This window comes from Hippocampus comes, unplaced genomic scaffold (assembly GCF_001891065.2).
Source record: "Hippocampus comes isolate QL1 unplaced genomic scaffold, H_comes_QL1_v1.1 scaffold298, whole genome shotgun sequence".
Taxonomy (NCBI): Eukaryota; Metazoa; Chordata; class Actinopteri; order Syngnathiformes; family Syngnathidae; genus Hippocampus; species Hippocampus comes.
This window is the reverse complement of record NW_017805417.1, coordinates 470,892-481,115: the sequence shown is the minus strand read 5'-3', so window position 1 is coordinate 481,115 and position 10,224 is coordinate 470,892. Positions and strand designations below refer to the sequence as shown.

At 46.9% G+C, this 10,224-nt stretch overlaps 1 protein-coding gene across 1 annotated transcript in view; it reads right to left on the bottom strand.

Annotated features, from left to right (window-relative positions):
* LOC109518185 (unconventional myosin-IXa-like) overlaps positions 1-10,224 on the bottom strand; it is a 100,336-nt gene that overhangs the window by 89,344 nt on the left and 768 nt on the right. The gene's annotated exons all lie outside the window — the stretch shown is intronic.

The following is a 10,224-nucleotide window of genomic DNA, read 5'->3' as shown; positions in this document are numbered from 1 at the left end:
GCGCGCTCTTCCAAAACACTCTCTCTCTCTCTCTCTCTCTCTCTCTCTCTCTCTCTCTCTCTCTCTCTCTCTCTCTCAAAATCCTGGGGTGCCACACCACACCGCAAATATGTGTGTCAACTGTGGTGTTGCCTTGCTGACAGTTTTCACATCACATCAGGAAGCGGCGACAACTCTGACGAAGGCTAACGTGACAGCCAAAACTGTCAGTCAGGTATGACCCCAAAAAACTTTTTTTTTTTCTGAACACAGGAACTTAACTTTCTCTCATTCATTCATTTCATTCTTTCAACCAGTGGCAGAACATGGCATAGTTTCACCCCCCTCGCCCCCAAAAAAAACAAGTTTCTGATCAAAAAGTGGAGAAAATGAGCTTTTCTAAAAAAAGACGTATCAAGCAGAAAAAAAAGGCTTCTATTTTACTGCTTTTGTGACATCTCAAACTTTAAAACAAGACAAATGATAGCCAAGTAAAGTGTGAGTGACGCTGACTCATCACATGGCCGGAGTTGAACCACAGTGGCTTTTTTTTTTTTTTTTTACCTCCGTCATTCACTGCATCATCTTTTCTCATGATCACGAAACACACAATGTTTGCAGCTCAGGTAAGAGATCGTCATTCACTTCCTGCCGCACGCAAGCCTTGGTAACAATAGAAGCAAAAAAAAAAAGATTAAGTTCGATGAACTGGTGTGACTTTGATACAAAAGTGGACTCTGTGTCCAAGTGTCAAGGTCCTCTTTTTTTCTGTGTGTTGCAGTCGGATGGCAACAGCGGCCGCGTGGTCACTTTCACTTCTACTTCAGAGGCGCTGCAGGTGTCGCATCGCTTCCTCCAAACCATGAGAAAGGACCGCGCTTGTTTTTAGAGTCATGAACAAACCAGTGTCATCGTCAAACAACACTGAAGGAATTTTCCCATCGTTGTTCACTCAAAGTGTAAGTCCTTAGTCGGCATTTTTACAAATCACGCCAAAAAGCAGGCGGGAGGTGAACAAGCGTCACTTCTCCATCTGCCACGCTTCTGAAAACACCGCCCCGACTTGAGACGGCCGGGCCAATCACCATCATCATCATCATCATCATCATCATCGCATCGTCCCTGTGGCGGTTGCCATGGCAACAGACCGGGCTCCCTCGCCTTTTTCCAGCCTCCAATTGCGATCGCGCGCTAATTCGATACCAGCCTGAGAGAGACCGAAAACAACACGGGAGAACGTTTGGAAGTCATTCTGATGCCCGAGGAATAAATGGGGGGGGGGGGTCAAATTCCATTGGCGGGAATCATGTCTCATGCACCCACACACACACACGCACGCCAACAAACAGGCCGCGCATGTGTGTGTGCGCGGAAATGTTTTAATGAGACCATGTGACTCTCAGCTAAATTCTCTCTGCGACTGGATCGTTACAACTTGCACGTATCAAACATGGCGCGACGGCACGTGAGCATGTGTGTGTATGTGTGTGTGTGTGCGCGCGCTAGTGTGTGTGTGAGGGACAGACAGAGAGAAAGCGTATCAATGACATGGATTAGGTCCAGCCCATTTAGTTCCAAGAATGCATCCATTAAGTCGTGCGCATCTCACACGAGGATGAGCCTTGGGGCAGCTTTCACAAGGCTAGACACACACACACACACACACACACACACACACACACACCCCCAACCACACACACACACACACACACAAACAAACACACATGTTTTCACACACACACACACACACACACACACACACACACACACACACACATCACATTCAACCTGTTCACAATCCCATCGTGTCACGTCAGTCACGGACGCGCAGCCATGTTTTTTTATCAAGTTCACACCTCAGAACATGCAGGCGTGAATAATGCACGTGATGCCTCATCAATAAATGATCAATTGGGCAACTTAAAGTACATGTGCCCCCCGCCCCCGCCAACGAGATGACAGTTTCTCATTAATAGTGAATCATAAACAAGGATCAACCCCCCCGCCCCCACTCCCATAAATAAATAAATAAATAAACGATTCACAGAGATGTACCATTTTTTACCAGGCACACACTTGACCTCATTCGGGTCAAAGGTGACCTTGGGCAAGAGACACTCGCATTCAAAAGTTGGAACAATTTAAAGTCTTAACCGAAGCCAGGAAGGCGTGAATTCGGAACGGGGGGGCTCATGAGCCAAGATTTGAACCCAGGACCTCTCCAAAGTCACACAGGCATGTTCACCACGCCAAAAAAAGAAAAATGATCTGTTTTGTTTGACTTGATCATCACACACACTGTTATCACAAAGACACACACAAGTCCTGGAGACAAAACACGGACACACACATGCAGCACGGAAGACATGTAGTGCAGATGCTGCCTCCCGTTGCCCCCCCCCCCCCACTAGCCTTCCGCCCCCATCCCCGCCTTCTTCGAGCCACCAAATCCATTTAGCGGCCGCTATTGTCTCGTGTGTGTCTTCTCCGCAGGGGCGGCCGCTCTCCTTTCTACTTCCTCTAATCAACTGCCAGTCACCCTCCCTCCCTCCCGCACTTTCAAGAGCGTCTTCTTGTCCAAATATGGAACGCAGGCCGATTGTGCTTTCACATGATTGTGATGACGGTCGTTACGATCCGCGACAATAATGGCCACGCAATCAACAGAGAGGAGATTGTGCGCCCGCTGTCAAAATGAACGACCGATACATGTTGAATGAGGACTACAATTACAGATTATGCATACACAAGGACGTGTGTGTGTGTGTGTGTGTGTGTGTGTGTGTGTGTGAGTGCGTTTCCATTGCCCGGCATTAATTTGAATTCATTAATTCCATTTAGCTCACCTTGACCACACAAAGACATGATGTTTTCATGACAACAGACGCCACCGCGAACCTCTCCCCCTTCATTTTAGCCGGCCAATCAGATCTCTCGGTTCGCCGGGGCTCCTTCATTACCGGCTGCTTCCGAGAAGAGCATTGAATTAGCGAGGTGAGGACAAATTGTGTACGTCGGGTAAGATGATGATGAATAACGCGCTTGATCTGGTAGAAAATCTCCCGGGCTGCGCGGACCTCCGCCAAGGCAGCTGTTCACAATCGCTGTACACAAAGTACCTCGTAGAAGAAAAAAAAAGCCATCAAGGCCAACTTTAAATCGCTGAGCATCAGCAGCTGATATAGAAAAGCCTTCCCGAAAGCCCGATATCTTACAATAAGGCTAGCATGGGTCCGGCGCGGACCTCCGCCAAGGCAGCTGTTCACAATCGCGTGACATTTTGGTTTCGGGGTTCATTTCAAGAATGGCTTCCGTTGTTTGGGGTGGTTTCAGCAAATTGCTCTTAGCGAGTCATTGTGATATTCCGAAAGGATGTTTCATCATATTTTAAAAAGTTTGATTGATCCTTGCCAAGATACTCAGCACATATGAAAACGATATGGATTTAAATTGATCAAAGATATTTGCATTTTAGCACAGCGGTGTTTAAACATTATACACAAAGTACCTCGTAGAAGAAAAAAAAAAAGCCCTCAAGGTCAACTTTAAATCTCTGAGCATCAGCGGCTGGTATCGAAAACCCGATCTTACAATACGGCAAGCATGGGTCCAATACCAGTTCTTGGTATCGCTACCGTACACGCCCAACCTTTTTATTTATCGTGTATGAGCAGTGTGCTAATCTCGGAGAGCGAATTGGGGAGAAATTTCTTCTGTGGGTTTGCGTTCCAATGTGTTGCTGTCACCTCTCCCTGTCCATTCCCCTGCCATGTGTGGCAGTCCATTCCCTACGTCAAGAAAACAGCACACTGGGTTGCTGAGACTGAAACTTGCTGCAGGTTACATCCATCGACTGCGTGCGTACCGTTCATTTTTTACGGCGCTCATCCGACAACTCGAGCGTATTCCAGTTGACGTCAGGCGAAATGTGGACGACACCCTGGACGGAGACAACCGCTCGCTCACGTTTGCGCAGTCACCGAGTGGGAATTGAGTTCACGCCGGCTGCATTAAAGACAGGCGGGTAAACCACTTGACCACTCGTGACTCAATACATCGCTGACAACACAATTTAGTCTAAATCTGATCCTAAAGCAAAAGACGATAAAAAAAAAAAAAGCTTTCAGTCCTAGCCTTGCTCACGCAACAAGACCGAGATAAAATGACATTAGCTCATTTGTCTTCCTTCCTGTCAGAGACATTTAAGAGCAGAACCTCAGAGACAAACAAGACGCCTCGCTGTCGGCCGCATCTGAAACCCACAAAGGACGCCGCCGATTGCAAGCGGGCTAAGAGAAAAGAAGACCGCCTCTGAAAGGCAGCGACCGCCACAGCTCCGTCATTCTGTCGCTAGCGCGGCCCGACAAACGGCGCCGGCGTCGGCGCGGAGCTCAGGGCGAACCCCTGCGCTCGCCGGTCACGCTGAAAATGTTGGCCGCGCGATGCCCTTCATTGGATCGTTGATGGATGAGCTTCGGGGGGCCGCGGGAGCAGTAGCAGTTCAGGGACGGTGCTCAAAGACGAGTGATTGTGCTAGCTTAGCGTAGCGCATGATTCTGCTCATCGGTAAGACATTTTTTTTGGTAAGACATTTTTTGACAAGGATTGAAGGACGTTTAAAAAAAAAAAAATAAAGAATTTGTGGTTGTGCGCATCACATCAAAGCACAGGCATTCCTTCATCGATGAGTCCGGAAATGGAATCAGAAGACGTAATATGCTAACTTTGCTTCTTCAAGGAAACTCATGCCGTTCAATTTCTGCAAGTCTAGAAATGTGACACAGCTCATTGATTCGGGATTTTTTTTTCTGTACAACTTAAGGCTGATTAATACAACCAGAAATCTTATTTTTGTAATATTGAATTTTTTAGCTCTATAGCCTAGCCCCAGTCCAATAAATAGTAAATTAGGTTGAAGGTTTTCAGAGAGTGGCCTTTTTTGTTTTGTTTTGTTTTTTTTGGGGTGACGAGAAAAACTCGAACCAAGCTGACAGTTTCGGCTATCACTTCAGCCTTTGTCGGAGCTGTCACAGCTACCTTGTGATGTGTCTTCAATGAACGAGCGCAGCCTTGACCGGGTCGGGGAGCCTCATTTTGAAGCTTTCCCGACCCGGTCGGCTGGTTGTAAGACACGTCACAGCTCCGGCAAAGGCTGAAGTGACAGCCGACACTGTCGGCCAGGTCAGAGTTTTTTTGTTCGCACAAAAAAATAAAACATTTTTAAAAAGACTATTGTTTGGGGGGGGGGGGGCCGGGGCGGAAGAGAGAAACCTTAAACCTAATTGAACCAATAAGTCGACAAGATGAACGTCAAACCGCTAACTGAGTTTTGGGCTTTCCAACGGGCGGGCCAAAGTCGGCCGGGATCGGCTCCAGCTCACCGATGACACAAATGAGAATGAAGTGCGATCGAAAATGGAGCGATGGACACAGTTTCACGTTTTCCTTCTTGGCATCTATCGGCATCCCTTTTAAAAACGTGGCCCGCACGGTTGAAGGTTTGAGGACAGAGAGGGATTCTTCCTTTTTATGTGACTTCCTATAGAGGGGGAGTTTCCAAAGCTAACAACAGTCGTTGTGTGCTAACTGCCTTAGAGGCGATCTAAAAAAAAAAAAGTGGAGTACTGTATTTCCATGGAACAAGTCTCAATGAAGCGTGATTATGTTCGCATCGTTGACAATGACTGCGATTTAGCGGCGAGTGTCAGTAGACACACAGACGTTGATCATCTGACTGCCGCCGCCGCTGAGGCGCGACAAAGCATTCGATTGTCTCGGGACCTTCTGCTCCAAACAGCGGCCGTGACGCCATTTTCTCGCGCCGCGACACCGCAGGCGCACGCACACACTGAGCCTCAGTTCGAGAATGCAAAGCACAGCGCGGTCCTGCGCACGGAGCTCTTTTGCGACCTCAAAATTGCGATTTGCTCTTGTGGCGCCACCATCAACGAAGACACCGCGTTTCATTTTAACCAAAAGCCGCTTGGTTAAAATGGACACATTTTTGCGGGGGGGTGATTTGAAACGAGACCGTCATAAGAAATGTTTGTTTCTCGCAGGTTCTTTAACAATCAACGATAGAACATGATGGGTTGGTTTCAAACAAAACAAGTTTCTGACCAAAAAGAAGAGGAAATTAGTTTTTTGGGGGAAAAGAAACATGACAAGCAGCACAGCGACTTTGCAGCAAGACCGAATAAGGGCTGATAACGGCCTTTCGAATATTCTTTGCGGCTCCAGTTGGACATCGGTCTCTTTTGCATTCCTGTCATCTTTTCTCACAATCGCGCCGCGCACTTTCAACTCCCGACCGCAGCATCGTAAACGTTCTGACACCATACATACGCGCGCCCCCGTTCAAAGTGTTTGGTGCCTGAACTTGTGCGACTTCCAACGCGTTGGCATTTCTCTCCTTCAGAACCGACGGGGCAAGCAGAGACTCACCCCTAAGCCTTATCTTCTACGCAAAAGACGTGCTGATCTCAGGGTATCGAATAAGTTTTGCTTCAATAACAACGCACAAAAAAAAAAAAACGAAAGGAGCAAAAAGCCAATTCCACCGCTGACAGAAGCCTTCGCAAGTGGCGCATAAAAAGCCAATTCTGGTGCATTTTATTCTTTGTGTTGCCCAGAAAAAAAAAACAATTTGACTCCAATTAAACTGACAGAGGGAACGGCATCACGCTTGCTTTGTGTAAATGTATTCTGGGAAAGCACTGCTCGTTATTTTAAAAGCAAATCAAGGGAAGTGCGAACTTTTTGGGGGGAAATGCTCATTTGGAGAACATGAAAGTGGCAGACCAAACTGGAATCCGACACTTGACTGCATTTTTTTTTGGGGGGGGGGGGGCACATGACAGACACTCTTTAAGATGACCCCCCCACCCCCCTCCACCCCTCCGCTGCCATTGTGTGCCGCTCTATAAATACACCTGGTGAGCGATACATAACAGCACAGCGCTGACACGGTATGTGAAGCTTTTTGACCTCATCCCGGTGTTGTCTTACGCCGAAGAAACCTCGAGCAACTTTCCGGCTCGACGGCGGATATGAAACTTGAAGCTTTCTCCGTCGTTACTTCATCACAACATGATTTGAGACGATAAAAGAGAAACAAATAATGAGAACGCATGAGCAAAACGGAATAGAAATCAGTCTTGAAGTGAACAAGAAAAGCTCGGAGACACGAACGACGGGGTTCATAGGGAGCAGGGTCACTCAGCGCGGGGGCGGGTTAGACCGAGTGTTGGTAATTTCACTTTCACATCCACACACAAGCCAGCTAATTGAAGAAAAAGTGGAGCACCGTCACCGCTCACAACGTCAGCGGGTACCCATGCAGGATGAGCTGTTGATCACTGCTGAAGATTTAGTTCGCAGCCAGACACACACAACCCCTTTCGAACAGCCTTCCCGCCAAATCGCGCCTTTGCGGCTTTGACGGACAGGAACAATTGCTTCCAATTAGGTCCGAGAAATTGCACATGATGTTGTGTTTTAGTCGTAATCTTGTGTGGTTTGCAGTGATGCATTTCGAGACAAAAACGTGAACCGATCGAGGTCCCTTCCTTTCTTGCAGCTGCTCGCCTGCAGTTTGCCGCCTGCCGCACTCTTGAGAAATCCCTCGTTGCGCCGTCATCTTTGCTGACATTAACATTTCATTTGGCTTATTATGTAAGTCGCAAAGCCTGCGAGAGGCGGGATGAGCACATCATTCTGACAGCTGCAGCTGGCCTGCAAAGTCACCCACACAGAAGCGGCACAGACAACCCCCCCCCAACCCCACCCCCCTTTCAAAATTCCCTCCTGTGAACATGTAACACGAGGAGACGTCAGAGCTGAACGTGTGTACACGCCGACGTTCATCTTGAATAATTCACACTGGGTTAGGCTGCATGCGTGGATTCAGTTGGTGATCATCGGAAATGCATATTCAAGGATTACGTCAAGACACGGATGGCGTGCCTCAAGGGTCCCTGTTTGGCCCTAAGCTTTTTCTTACCTGCATCAATGATTTAGAATCAATACTACATTTTTTTTTGAAGATGACCCAAAACTTCACGGCTCCGTTAAGCATTTTGAGAAGGTCAGTGATTTATTCAAATTTAAATGCAGTTTGTAGCTGGTCTAGAAACGTGGAAATGTGTGACGTCCAAGTGAAAAGGGGTGCCCAAGTCCGGTCCTTGAAATCCCCGATCCAGCCAGTTTTAGAAGTCTCTTTCCACACACGCAACTGATTTAAATGATAAGAATCCTGATCAAGGTTCTCAGAGCTTGCCGATGAACCCATCATTTGAGAAAATTGTGCTGGAGGAGGCACAAATCTAAAACATGTAGTATAAGGGCTCTTGAGGACCGGACTTGGGCACCCCTAGGTCTTCGTGGATTCAAATGGACAGACGGCTGCTAAGAAGTGACGTCGTGGTGGGATTTCATTCCAAAGGGACCCAGGCCGGTTGTGAGCTGAGAGGAGGTTGAGGAGGGCGGGGCTTTCCGCCCCCTTGGACCACAGACCTGAGGGGCCTCTGCCTCGTCTGGACGGGATCGCCAGTCTCAACTTGTCGACAAGCTAGCCGCAGGGTTCCAGCGCGAGCTGACCAACAAGCAACGACACACGAGTCTTCATTGAGCCTGACATGTTATATTTTTGGAATGCGGGAGGGAGCCGCAGTACCTGGAGCAAAGCGGCGCAAGCACGGGCTTTCAGTTTGTTTTAATAGCTTTAAATGTGTCTATTTGGTGGCTGTCACCTATTGCGGCTGCGTCTGGAATGCATTCCCTGCAATAAACAGGCTTTGCCTGTACGGGGGTGCCTTGAGAATCAATCAAGTCATCAGTAAGCATCTCAAATCATTTCTCCCCAATGAAAGGAATGGAAATGCCATTCATCCTTTTTCGCCAAAAACGAAAAAAAAACTTTTTTTTTTTTTTTAATTGGTGATTTATTTTTTTTTTTGTCCAGGGTAAAAAACTGTTTAGAATTCATTAAAATAATCATCATACTAACCGTTTTCTTTATTTATTGTCATAGCGCATCAGATCAACAGCCATCGTGGTGCTCTTTATGGTGTACTCGCTTTAGCCAAGTGGGGGCAGCATAGGACAGGCAAACAGGTATACTGCACGTCTCAGCTCCTCTGTGCGGCACTCATATTAGTCATTCGATGCAAAAGATAAAAAAATATATGCCTGTCAGTACTTTCATATTGTTTTTCCCAAATGTGCTGCTGCTACATATCTGCTGCTTAAAGAGGAAGTCAATCCCGAAATTTCCTTGACTCTAATATGTTCTATTAATGTTGCTTTGGTGGAATATGAGTTGAGCAAAAGCAAAATGGAGGGGGGGGAAAAAAACACAACAACAACAAACCAATTATGGCTCACCTGTTTTCTCAAGCTGAGCCATGATTGGTCGTTACCTGAGCCCTGAGCAACTGTGATGTCATTTTCAGTCGACAGTCAGTGACAAAATGGCTGCTCTCTAAGATGGGCAAAAACGTGGACTTTACCGCTTAACTCATATTCCACAAATGAAATCTAAATCTGAATGCAGTGGGACTGCATCGGACATATTATTGTAAAGAAAATTTGGGGGTGGGGGGTGACTTCCCTGTCAAAAGGTCATAACGTTGCAACACGGATGTTATCTGTTAGCACGTCATTCCAGTTCCCCATTATGTGTCAGCATTGAGCCAGCAGTGGCGTTTCTACGGCAAAGCCTTTAACTTGTTTTATATACACAATGTGTCATTCACTTTGTTTTGTTTAGTTTGACATTAAATTTTAACTAGGAGTGGCAATAAACAGCTGGAAGAAGTCTTGACTGCAGCCTATGTGACAAAGTGTTGTTTGTTGCAGCGAGTTGAGTCACTGTCACGATTGCATCTCGAGTTTGCGTGTAAAGTCAAAGAAAAAAAAAATTTGCCAAATGATGACTCATATCTCGAAAACCATGAAAGTCAAGTCACTCATATGTCAAGGCACCACTGTAGGTTGAATTAGCGTTATGATTATGGGGTGGGGGTTTCGTCACTGGGAACCCCAAACAGTTTTTGAGACTCCGGGGTGTAATTCGATGCTTGTGAGAGCAGTGAATGACTTGCTTTTGCCGCGACATTTTACAATAACAACTGATGTGTCTTTTAACTCGAACTCTCGCACCTGACCAGTGCAACAGCATCACTGACAAAAAATTGGGAGGGTGGGGGGGGGCATTTACATCAGAACCTTGTTTGATTTTTGAGG